Raw genomic sequence first — 11,341 nt, 5'->3', positions numbered from 1 at the left:
ATACTAAACTGATCTTCTGTAAAAAAAAAAAAAAGAAATTATCAATTCCCAACTTGACTCTCACTGGGATTAAACATGACAATAGGTCTGATCTGATTTCATCATCATTTAAAAAATCATCTATTATTTTTCACTTCATGTTTCTGTGTGGGAGCAAACTGTTGAAATCTTTACTTAATGTATGCTAAACTGATCTTCTGTATATAAAGAGAATCAAAAATGAATCTTGATGTGAATGGAAGGGGAGAGGGAGTGGGAAAGGGGAGGGTTGCGGGTAGGAGGGACGTTATGGGGGGGAAGCCATTGTAATCCATAAGCTGTACTTTGGAAATTTATATTCATTAAATAAAAGTTAAAAAAAAAACAAATGAAAGAAGGGAAGTGTGGATTTGCTAAATGAAGGCCATCTCCTTAAGAGACCTGTGTCTTTGGAGCAGTTTAGTCTCTTGTATTCCACTGGGATTTATTATTATTATTATTATTATTATTGTATTTTAGGCTGTGCTGTCCCACAGATGTGCAACAATAGGAGACTTGTTCCTGGCTAGCTGAAATCTCACATGGTTCCCGGTGAGCAAGCCTCACATGTGGCATTCCACTCTGGGGGCCACATCTTAGCTGTTTATTACTTTAATTTACATGTTTTTACTTAGAATAATTTTAAGTTGTTAAATCTGAAATGCCATTTAATGAGTAGTTCCCATAACTCTTTTTGTTAAAGATTTTATTTATTTATTTGAGAGGTAGAGATACAGAGAGAGAGGGAGAGACAGAGAGAGAGAGAGATCTTGCATCTGCTGGTTCACTCCTCAAATGGCCACAATGGCCAGAACTGGGCTTATTCAAAGCCAGGAGCCAGGAGCTTCTTCCAGGTCTCCCACAAGTATGCAGGGGCCCAAGGACTTGGGCCATCTTCCACTGATTTCTCAGGCCGTAAGCAGAGTGCTGGATTGGAAGAGGAGCAGTCGGAACAAGAACCAGTGCCCATATGAGATGCTGGCACCACACATGGAGACTTAGCCTACTATGCCACAGTGCCAGCCCTTCCCTTAACTCAAGTTTCTTAATTAAATATTTCTATTTGTCAACTCATTTTAGTTCAATAACCATTTATTAGGTACCCAGTAAGTATAAGGTGCTGTTCTAAGTTTCAAGACACAGACAAAAAATAGGTAACTCCACCCTCTGGAATGGGAGTTAGGTGCATATTGGTCTAATCAGAATACATTAATCAGTACTGCACAGTGAGTCTGAAAGGAGGTGCGCAGGTAAACTCAGGCTTGCTGGGTAGAGGGAACACTTACTGAGAGATAGGAAAGGTCCTGGAGAGGTGGGGTTGTTTGAGCAGGATTTGGAGGTGGAGTAGCTGTTTTCCAGGTAGATGAAGTGTGAGAACATTCCAGCAATGGGAGCAAAAGAGGCCAAACATGGAGGTGTGGAATAGCACAGTGCTGACGGTGGGGGCAGGGTAGAAGGCTAGAAATATGTTTTGTTTGTATATTAAATATTTATTTGTTATACAGAATTATTCCATCCAAGAAGAGGGACTCACAGTCCCCACAGCGGTACAAGCAGCTTTCTGTCCATGGGCAGGGGTCAGGGGGCATCCTAGGGAGAAAGATGGGAACTGTGCCAAGCCTGAGCCATCTTTACAGTTTATTATTGTTGTGTAAAAATCTACACATGGTGTCCACATAAGAATGTAAGGTACAAATAGGAAATTGTGCAAGAACCAAGCCCTTGTTTAATCGTTTATTCTTTGGCCTCAGATGTGAATTCTTGTGGCACGTGTACGGTTTTCACATGGGGCAACTTCTCCTGCAGAGAATCCTGGTCTCAGGAGGACAGACTGCCTTCCTTTGAGGGAAGAGGAAAGTGCAGCCATAAACAACCTAAAGAAACGGCCTTCCCCAGTTATCTGGGAGCTTTGAGGAAATGCTTTTTCCTGGTGTGAGCTTTCTGGTTTAGGCTTTAATTTTTTTTCTTTGTAAACCCAGTTGAGGAAGAGATTAATGTGGGACTCCTACTTTATTTATTTATTTATTTTTTGGATGAGGACCCTTATCACCAGGATCTCTTCCTGGGCTACAAGACCTCCAGTCTTTTTTTTTTTTAAGATGTATTTATTTATTTGAAAGTCAGAGTTACAGGGAGAGAGGGTTCCATCTGCTGGCTCACTCCTAAGATGGCCACTATGGCTGGGGCTGGGCCTGGCCAAAGCCAAGAGCCAGGAGCTTCTTCTGGGTCTCCCTCGTGGGTGGAAGGAGCCCAAGCACTTGGCCATTTTCTGCTCCTTTTCCCAGGCACATTAGCAGGGAGCTGGATCGGAAGTGGAGCAGCTGGAACTTGAGCCGGCATTCATATGGTATGATGGCATCACAGGTGGCGACTTTACCTGCTATTCCACACCAGTCCACTTCTAGTCTTTTGTCTGAACTTGTCTTTGACCTTAAAGTCATGTTTCCAGTACCCAGGAAAATGGGAACCACCATCCTGTGTCTTACAAGATTGAGACACTTGAGGGAGTTTTCAATAGTTTAATGATTCCCAGTGTTTACCTATCAGTGTTACAATTTATTCATTTATTTGCTGTGACTTTTCAATGTAATTATTGCTGAATGAATAGACTGTATTGTAGCATATTTAAAGGAACTTGGAATGAAGTAAACATTTTATCACTCTTCTTTTTGTATTTTTTTTTCAACCAGCAGACAGCTGATGCGTATCAGTGGTTCTTGCCAGGAACCCCAGTGACCTCCACAGCACCTATTCCCATGCCCAGTTCTCGGTCCTCCCACACGGCTCAGATGTAGCTTTAGAAACCCGCAGTCCTTCCCTGCTGGGTTGACCATCACCCTTGCTCACGTCCACCACTGCACCAGCCCCTGCCCACGTGCTGGTCTCCCTAGCCTCCTAATGCTGAAGGTCCCCAGAACTCCGGATCTGACCTCTCCTCTGCAGTCACACTCAGCACTCGGCGGTCTCATCTGTGTCATGATTTCAGACACCATTCCGTGCTCACAAGTCCCAAATGTGTATCTGAGCCCAGGTCTCCGGCTGGGGCTCAGACTGGTGTGTTGCATGGCCTGTTGGTTGTCTTCAGTTGAAAAGTTTATCAGAAATCTGACCTTGGACAGATCTCCGAGGGAACGCTGGGTTCTTCCTCTGCGAATGTTCCCCACCATGTCAATAGCATCTCCATCCTTCTGGTTGCTCAGGTTGACCAACTTGGAGTCGTCCTCAGCCCTTCTTTCATTCCCTCACGTCCAGCACCCTGCCCATCAGGAAATCCTGCAGTTCTGCCTGAGGCTGCTTGGGTTCTGACCATTTCCCTGGGTTCCAAGCTGCCATCCTCCCTGTGGGATCCCTCCTTCTACCTGTGCGCCTCCACGCCTAGTCTCAACAACATGGCCAAAGAGAAGTTGTTTAAAAAGTCTCAGCAGACCGTGACATTTTTTGGCTTAAAATCCTCCAGAAACTCCCAGGTCACCCTGAATGAAAGTGCAGCAGTTGTAATAAGCTACATTAGGCCACAGCTGATCCACCCCTCCTTCCCTCCTGGGCTTGGCCTCTTGGGAGCTCTCCCCAGCTCTAGTCCATGTCCTTGAACGCTGGGGGCGAGGCCATGGAGACCAAGGACAGGATGGGCGGGATCCCGGCCGTGAATGGGCGCGGCAAGCGCCTGCTGCTGCACAAGGGCATAATGGACATCCTGCAGTCCTACAGGTTCATCAAGAAGCTGGAACACACCTGGAAGGCGCTGTCCGCGACGGGGACACCGTCTCCGTGCACCGCCCCAGCGTCTACGCCGAGCGCTTCTTCAAGTTCATGAGCAACACGGTCTTCCGGAAGAACTCCCTCAAGTCCTCACCGTCCAAGAAGGGGTGCGGCGCATTGCTGGCCGTGAAGCCCCTGGGCCCCACAGCCGCCTTCTCGGCCAGCCAGATCCCCAGCGAGTGGGAGGACGCGCAGTACGACCTACGGGGGCCCGCAGCTACCCCACGCTGGAGGACGAAGGCCGGCCCGACCTCCTGCCCTGCACGCCGACTGGAGGAAGCCACGACGGCCTCCATCGCCACGACCCTGTCGTCCACCTCGCTGTCCATCTCGGAGCAGTCCCCGTCGGAGATGTCGGAGACCTCGGAGCAACCGCGCGGTACAGGCGGCGCACGCAGTCCTTGGGGCACGACGGCCGGCCCCAGGAGGACCCGCAGCAGGTCACCGTGCAGGTGGAACCCGCGTGCAGTGTGGAGATCATCGTCCCCAAGGAGGCGGCCGCGGGGGTGGAGGCCGCCTCGGAGCCCGCCAGCCAGGCCTCGGATGAGGAGGACACGCCAGCAGCTGACATCTACTTTTAACTTCTATGCACTTCCAGACCGGGAGCCCAGCGCCCACCGCCGCCCGGAGGCGGTGCCCGGCCCCTGGACGGACGCGGACTGCCGAGCCCCCAGCGCCCACCACCGCCGAGCGCCGACCCGCGTACCCGCTGCTCTGGGTCCTCGCGGAGCGCACGGAGATCTCCACACTGCTGGCCCGCCCCCGCCCCATCAGCACCAGCCCGCCTGGGCCAGGTCCCCGGGGGCAGGGGCAGAGGGACCACAGGGACCAGGGAAGCCGCGTCCGCAGCCTGGCGTCGTCCAGACCCCGAGTCCAGGGACGCCCCCGGCGGGAGACGCTGAGACCCTCTGGGGACCTTGTCTGAGGCTACAGAGCTAGGCCGGTGGGGCGGGGTCCGCCGTGGGCGGGGCCTCCCCGGAGGGGCGTGGTCCGCCGTCTAGGGGCGGTCCTGTCGTCTAGAGGCGGGGCTTCTCTGTCGGGGGCGGCTGAACCCGGCTCCTGGTAGGCAACCCGAAGACCCCACTCCCAGATCTGCAAACTCCTTGGTGACAGCCCCCGCTCGCTCCTCCCCCGTGGCTGCTAGCACGAGCGGTGGGCGGCGCCCGCACTCCTGTGCTGTACAACCTGGGCGAGCTGGGAACTCCCCGCGCCCCGCGCCCCCGCACCTGGCTCAGTGCAATATCCCGTCCCCGGGACCCTGCCACGGTAGTGTCGCCGCAGCCCCTCACCCCCGCCCGCCCCGGCCCCTCTGCTGGTTCAAGTGCATCGCCCGCGCCCACCCTGTCCGAAACCGCAGACCTCCTGCGTCCTGCGCGTCCTCAGCCCCCGCGGTCTGGGGCGCGACAATGCAGAGCGCGGCTTCCCGCGGCCGCCCCCTCCCCAGCCCTCTTTTTACGCTGAGATGTAATAAATTGGGTATCACTGCAAAAAAAAAAAAAAAAGCCTAAGGGCCTTTGCTCTTTTTTTTCAAATTCAAGAACTTTTTTGTTAGAGTTATTTATTTATTCCAAAAGCTGAGTTACAGAGAGAGAGAGAGAGTCTTCCATCCACTGGTTCACTCCCCAAATGGCTGCAACAGCCAGGGCTGGGCCAGGCCAAAGATAGGAGGCAGGAGCTTCTTCCAGGTCTCCCACGCCATTGCAGGGGCCCAAGGACGTCGGCCATCTTCCACTGCTTTCCCAGGCTATAGCAGAGAGCCGGATCAGAAGTGGAGAAGTGGAGCAGCCAGGACACAAACCAGCACCCATATGGGATGCTGGCGCTGTAGGCAGTGGCTTACCTGGCTTTAGCACATCATTATCCCCTGAATGGTGACTTTCTAACTGGCATTTTCATTTCATAATATATGGAGACTCTCTTTCCAGACCTATATAAACATAGACAGACACAGGTATTTTATACTTATATGCATAGTATTAAATTATGCAGACATTCCACTATTTATGAACTTATTAGGCAATTTAGATCATATGTAATTTTGTTCTATTACAAATATAGCAAGCTTTCTTTTTTATTTATTTATTTTGAGAGTCATAGTTACAGAAAGAAGGGAAGACACACAGAGAGAAATCTTTCATCTGCTGCTTCATTCCCCAGATGGCTGCAATGCCCAGGGCCTGAAGCCAGGAGCCTGGAGTTTCTTCCAGGTCTCCCATGAGGTCACAGGGGACAAACACTTGGGCCAGCTTCCACTGCTTTCCCAGGTGCATTAACAGGGAGCTTGATGGAAAATGGAGCAGCTGGGACATGAATCGGAACCCATAAAGGATGCCAGTGTCACTTTCCCGGGACACCACCACACTGGCTCCTAACAGACATTCTTAATAGTATAAATAACTACCATTCTTCACTTATTAATATGCCTCCCCTAAGGCTTTTGTTTTGTTTGTTGCCTTATAGTTTCCCCAGCTAAGGTGTTTGATACATGCACATTCTGAACTGTGTCTAATTTGTGCATTTTACCTTGCATAGTTACTTTTTAAAAAAAAAAATTCCTTTGTTGTGGCCAGTGCTGTGGCATAGCCAGTAAAGCTGCCACCTACAGGGCCAGCATCCCATAGGGGCACCAGTTTGAGTCCCAGCTGCTCCACTTCTGATCCAGCTCTCTGCTGTGGCCTGGGAAAGCAGTAGAAGATGGCCCAAGTCCTTGGGCCCCTGCACCAGCATTGGACATCCAGAGGAGGCTCTTGGCTCCTGGCTTCAGATCTGCACAGTTGTGGCCATTGCAGCCATCTGGGGAGTGAACCAGTGGTTGGAAGACCTCTCTTTCTCTCTGGCTCTACCTCTCTCTGTAACTGCCTTTCAAATAAATAAAATAAATCTTAAAAATAAAAAAGTTCTTGCAGGGCTGGTGTCCAGCTCTAATATAAGAGGGGAGCATCCCAAGCAGCATCTTCATTGCTACACTAAATGCTGCCCCTCAACCTTTCTTTTTTGTTAAAATTTATTTTATTTATTTGAAAGACAGAGTTCCAGAGGGAGGTAGAGACAGAGAGAGGGGTCTTCCATCCACTGGTTCACTCCCCAGATGTCTGCAACGGCCAGAGCTGAGCTGATCTGAAGCCAGGAGCCAGGAGTTTCTTCCAGGTTTCCCACGTAGGTGCAGGGCCCAAGCACTTAGGCCATTTCCTAAGGGAGCGGGACCAGAAGTGGAGCTGCCAGGACTTGAACCGGCACCCACATGGGATACCAGCATTACAGGCGGCAGCCTCACCTGCTACGCCACAACACAGGTGCCAAGTTTTGGTTTTGAATGGCGTGGTTACTTCCACTCCATTCAAAAGTTATTATTGCCTTGGGAGGTATTTTGTTCCTTTTTAAATGCCTCTAGGAATGTCTTTTATTTTGAATGTGACTGTTGCTGGCTGTAAGAAAACAAATGTTACAGTTCAAGTACAGAACTTGAAATTTTCTCCCTACTTCATCTTTATAACCATAATTCTAGTCCCCAGAAGAATTTTGTTCTATATACTGCCAAATATCTGCATATCTATCCTGCATATCTAAATGTGTCCCAAGTATCATAGACGTGTAGAATTTTAAGGAGATTATGTATTGTATATTATTTTTGTCACATAGTAGAGCTACCTTATTTTTGTAATCTACATTGTATTTCATCATATTCATGTTCCTTGTTTTAACTAGCGTCTTACAGATAATCGGGGGGCCCGGGAGCGGGGCCGGGGGCGGGCCTCCACCTGCTTCTCCCCAGCGTGGTGAGCCTGGCTCAGCGGCCGCTGACGCAGCAGCCGTCCCCGCTCCTGAGTCCCCAGGCACGCGGGCTCCCCGGCGGCCCAGCGGGCGCTGCGTGAGGGCGCGGGAGGTGGCGCGGGGCGGGCCACACGCGCCCCCAGCTGCCCACCGGCCCGCGCGCGGACCGGCCCATCGCAGCCGCGGCGCGGGGAGCGCCGGCCCGGCGAGGGCGATGCCGCGGTGAGGGCCCCGCCATGGCGAAGCCCCGGCGGCGGCGGCGGCGGCGGCGGCGGCGGAGGAGGAGGAGGAGCTGAGCCAGGTGCTGGACGAGGAGCTGCTGCCCTGGAGCAAGGAGGAGCTGGCGCGGCGGCCGAGGCGCACCGAGGGCGAGAGGGTGGGCCTCACGCTGGAGCGCGGCTGCCTGATGTGCGACGTGAACCGGCGGCTGCAGCAGCACCTGCTGGAGATCCGCGGCCTCCAGGACGTGAACCGGCGGCTGCAGGACGACGACCAGGAGCTGCGCCAGCTCTGCTGCTTCCTCGACGACGACCGGCAGAAGGGGCGCACGCCGGCGCCGTGTGGCACGAGGTGGCCCGCCCTCATCCAGGTGCGCCAGGAGGCCCTGCTGCGCGAGAACCTGGAGCGCGAGGAGCTGGTGCGGCTGCTGGGCGAGCGGCGGCGCGGGCTCCCGCAGCTCCATCGACAGCCAGGCCAGCCTGAGCGGGCCGCTGGCGGGCGGCGCGGCGGGCGCGGGGACCCGCGACATGGGCCACGGGAGCAGCACCTGTGGTGCTGGCAGCGGCGGCAGCCCGGACCAGCACCGCCACCACCACGTCCCACCCGCGCTGCTGCCTGCCGGGCGCTCAAGGCCGGAGTCACGCGCCGGTCCCTGGACGGTCTCTCGGCGCCGCCGCATCACCGCAGCATCCCCAGTGGCTTGCACGATCCATCGTCCACCTACGTCAGGCAGCGGGAGTGCAAGGTGAAGCTGCTGGAGGGTGACAAGCTCCCGGCACCCGCGGGCCCCGGAGAGTTCCGGACACTGCGGAAAGGCTCCCCAGCTCGCCGTCCTGCTGCCGCCCTGCCAGGACGCCCTGCCAAATGGCCCGGCCTGCCCTGTGCCTGAGCTGCCCTCGCCTGCCTCCTCCGGCTACAGCTCTGCCGGACAGAAGCCCGAGGCTGTTGTGCATGCGATGAAGGTCCTGGAGGTGCACGAGAACCTGGACCGGCAGCTCCAGGACTGCTGCGAGGAGGACCTGAGCGAGAAGGAGAAGGCCATCGGCCGCGAGATGTGCAACGTGGTCTGGAGGAAGCTGGGAGACGCCGCCAGCTCCAAGCCCTCCATCCGGCAGCACCTGGCTGGCAACCAGTTCAAGGGGCCCTTGTAGGGCCGCTCCTCCCCGGCCGTGAACTGGCACGCCTGGAGCCCAGGCGCAGCCTTCCTACCTGGGGGCGCACTGTGCATAGCATGCGGCATGCCTGGCCTGGCCAGCCTCCATCTCCCACCTCACTCACCAGCAAATCCCAAGACGAGAAGCTGCCGACCTGTCTGTCTCTGGGCCCCAAGCCCCGGCTACATTAGCAAGAGGCCCGAGGCTGCTGCTGCTGCTGCTGTGACGGCCCCTGGCTCCTGGGCCCCGCCCTCCACAGGGGCCCTCACCAAGCCTCCACCCCGCTGCCCGCACAGAGACCGACCCCACTGGAGCCTGGGTCCTGGCGCGCATGACACCACCTCCGCCAAGCCTTCACCTGCCCCGGCTCCCTGAGCACTGGGCTCCCTACGTCCTGGACAAGGAAACTCACCAAGTCCCCGGCTGGCCACAGGCTGCTCTGGGGTTCAGGCCCCTTCTCGGACCCCCTGCTGTGCCCAGCTGCCCTGCTGCTCACCCCCTGCCCCCAAGACAGCCGCCCTCTCTGTAACGTCCCGTGCCCTGTGCCCAGGGCTCGTCCCTTGCTGTGGTTTACACGATGGGCCCGGAGCCCGGGACAGTCCCATGCAGTCTCTGAGCCGAGCCACGCGTCGTTCTCTCTGGAAAGTAGCACTGGGCCACGGCTGGGCCTGTGGTCAGCTGTGGCCTCCCCCAGGGACCCGGCCACACCCTGGGTCACTGTGAATAGAGCCGTGGGAGTGCAGGTTCTGGCTTTAATTTGCCGAGTGACCAGCAAGTCACTCAGCGTCTCTGGGCCCCTGAGGTCTCCATGGTTTCCTTCAGCCCTGCTCACGGTTCGAGCCCACACAGGTCTAGTAGGCTGGGTCATGTTCACAGCCATGGAGCCGATGGAGAGGCTGCTGGGGTGGGCCGGGCCCTAGCTGTGCCCTGCCGCCTGGTGGCCTCGTCACGGGTGCCATCACCTCCCCTCTGAGCCTCAGGGCTGTCGGCCACTGCCAAGGAGGCTCCGTGGGTCAGCTGTGAAGGGAAGGCAGGAACTGACACGTGAGGACGAGGCCCAGAGCGGGTGGTCGTGTGGGCAGTGCGATGAGCTCCTGGGTCCTGGAGCCCTAGGACGGGACGGGCCACCTCGCACACACTGTTTCAGCACCTTCCTCACTCTTCCACAGTACTGAGCGAGGTGCCCAGGGGCTGTGTGCGGCCGGCAGGTCCCATCTGGGCCCCTGTGAGGCCTGGGGATCCAAGGCACGGGGTTGTTCACACTGTGTGTGCCTGTGGCACCCTTGGGTCCTAACTCAGGGGAAAGGTTCACGGCCCAGGGCGTGCTGAGTGGGCGCTAAACAGGGGACGGGCCGTGTGCAGTTCCAGGGAGCCCTCTGAGCTTTTTCTGGAAGGAGCTTCCGTCACCAGGGCTGTGCTCTTGAAGCTGGGTGAACACCTGCTGGTCATGGCACTGGGCGATTCCTGCCCAGATGGGCAGCTGGGCTGGGAGTGCCAGAGGCACCTTCTGGGTCCTGGAATCCACAGAGCCACAGAGCAGCCCGGGAGTGGGTGGGACTGTAGCTGCCCGGAGCAGAGTGTGTTGTGTGCGCATCAGGCAGCTGGGCCACCACTGAAATAAGCAGTAAGTAGACTCCTGGGACCAGTTAGTCCCCTGCAGGTGGGCCTTGAAGCGACCTTCCCTTCCAGAGGGGAGTGACCCTGTCCCTAAAGCTGTGTGGTGTCCAGGGACCCGCAGAGCACATCCTGAGAGCCCTCCTGTCCCTTCCTGCCCCTGCTGGCGGCCCCTGGTTTGGGAGGGTGGAACTGCCCGTGGGACACATCTCAAATGGAGCCACGACTGCGCGCCTGGGTACAGCTGGCGGCCGTAGAGCCAGTGGCTGGGGCCTCAGGCGGCCATTTGGCCATGGCTCAGGGTGATGCCCAGCTCTGCCACTAGCAGAGCGACACGGAGCCAACCCCTCCCTCTGGAGCCTCAGCTCTGAGCCCCTCGTTGGGCTGGGGTGCTGAGACCCCCACCGTGAAGGAGGCCACTGGCCCAGCCCCAATGGGGGCCTGCCACCCTGAAGTCAGAATCTGCTGAGTTTTTAGGCGGGCGTGTTTCTATCCACGAGTTCTCGCTACACACCGGTGTTTAAAGAGAAAAAAGTGACCTTTCATTTTTTTTTTCTTGAGACTTGAGAGTGAGCAAACTGCATACCACTGATTTTTTAAAGAGCAGACTGCACGGCTGTGGAGTGGCACAGGTGTCTGTTCATGCTGTGCGGGCGCAGCGCTGGCTTCTGAGGCGGTGCCCGCGGTGAGACCTGCAGCTGCCTGCACACAGCCAGAGTCGTGGGTGCCCGGCCCGTTTCTACCTTCTGTTAAACCACTTTGATTTGGGGAGAGAAAAGAATAGATATTTGAGAGGCAGAGTTACA

General features: G+C 55.9%; 1 pseudogene; it reads left to right on the top strand.

Annotated features, from left to right (window-relative positions):
- Positions 1-4,363: 4,363 nt before the first annotated feature.
- On the top strand, positions 4,364-8,928 carry LOC138843194 (coiled-coil domain-containing protein 85C-like; annotated as a pseudogene).
- The last annotated feature ends 2,413 nt before the right edge of the window (positions 8,929-11,341 follow it).

Source organism: Oryctolagus cuniculus, chromosome 21, assembly GCF_964237555.1.
Source record: "Oryctolagus cuniculus chromosome 21, mOryCun1.1, whole genome shotgun sequence".
Classification (NCBI taxonomy): domain Eukaryota; kingdom Metazoa; phylum Chordata; class Mammalia; order Lagomorpha; family Leporidae; genus Oryctolagus; species Oryctolagus cuniculus.
This window is presented reverse-complemented; position numbering and strand designations above follow the sequence as displayed.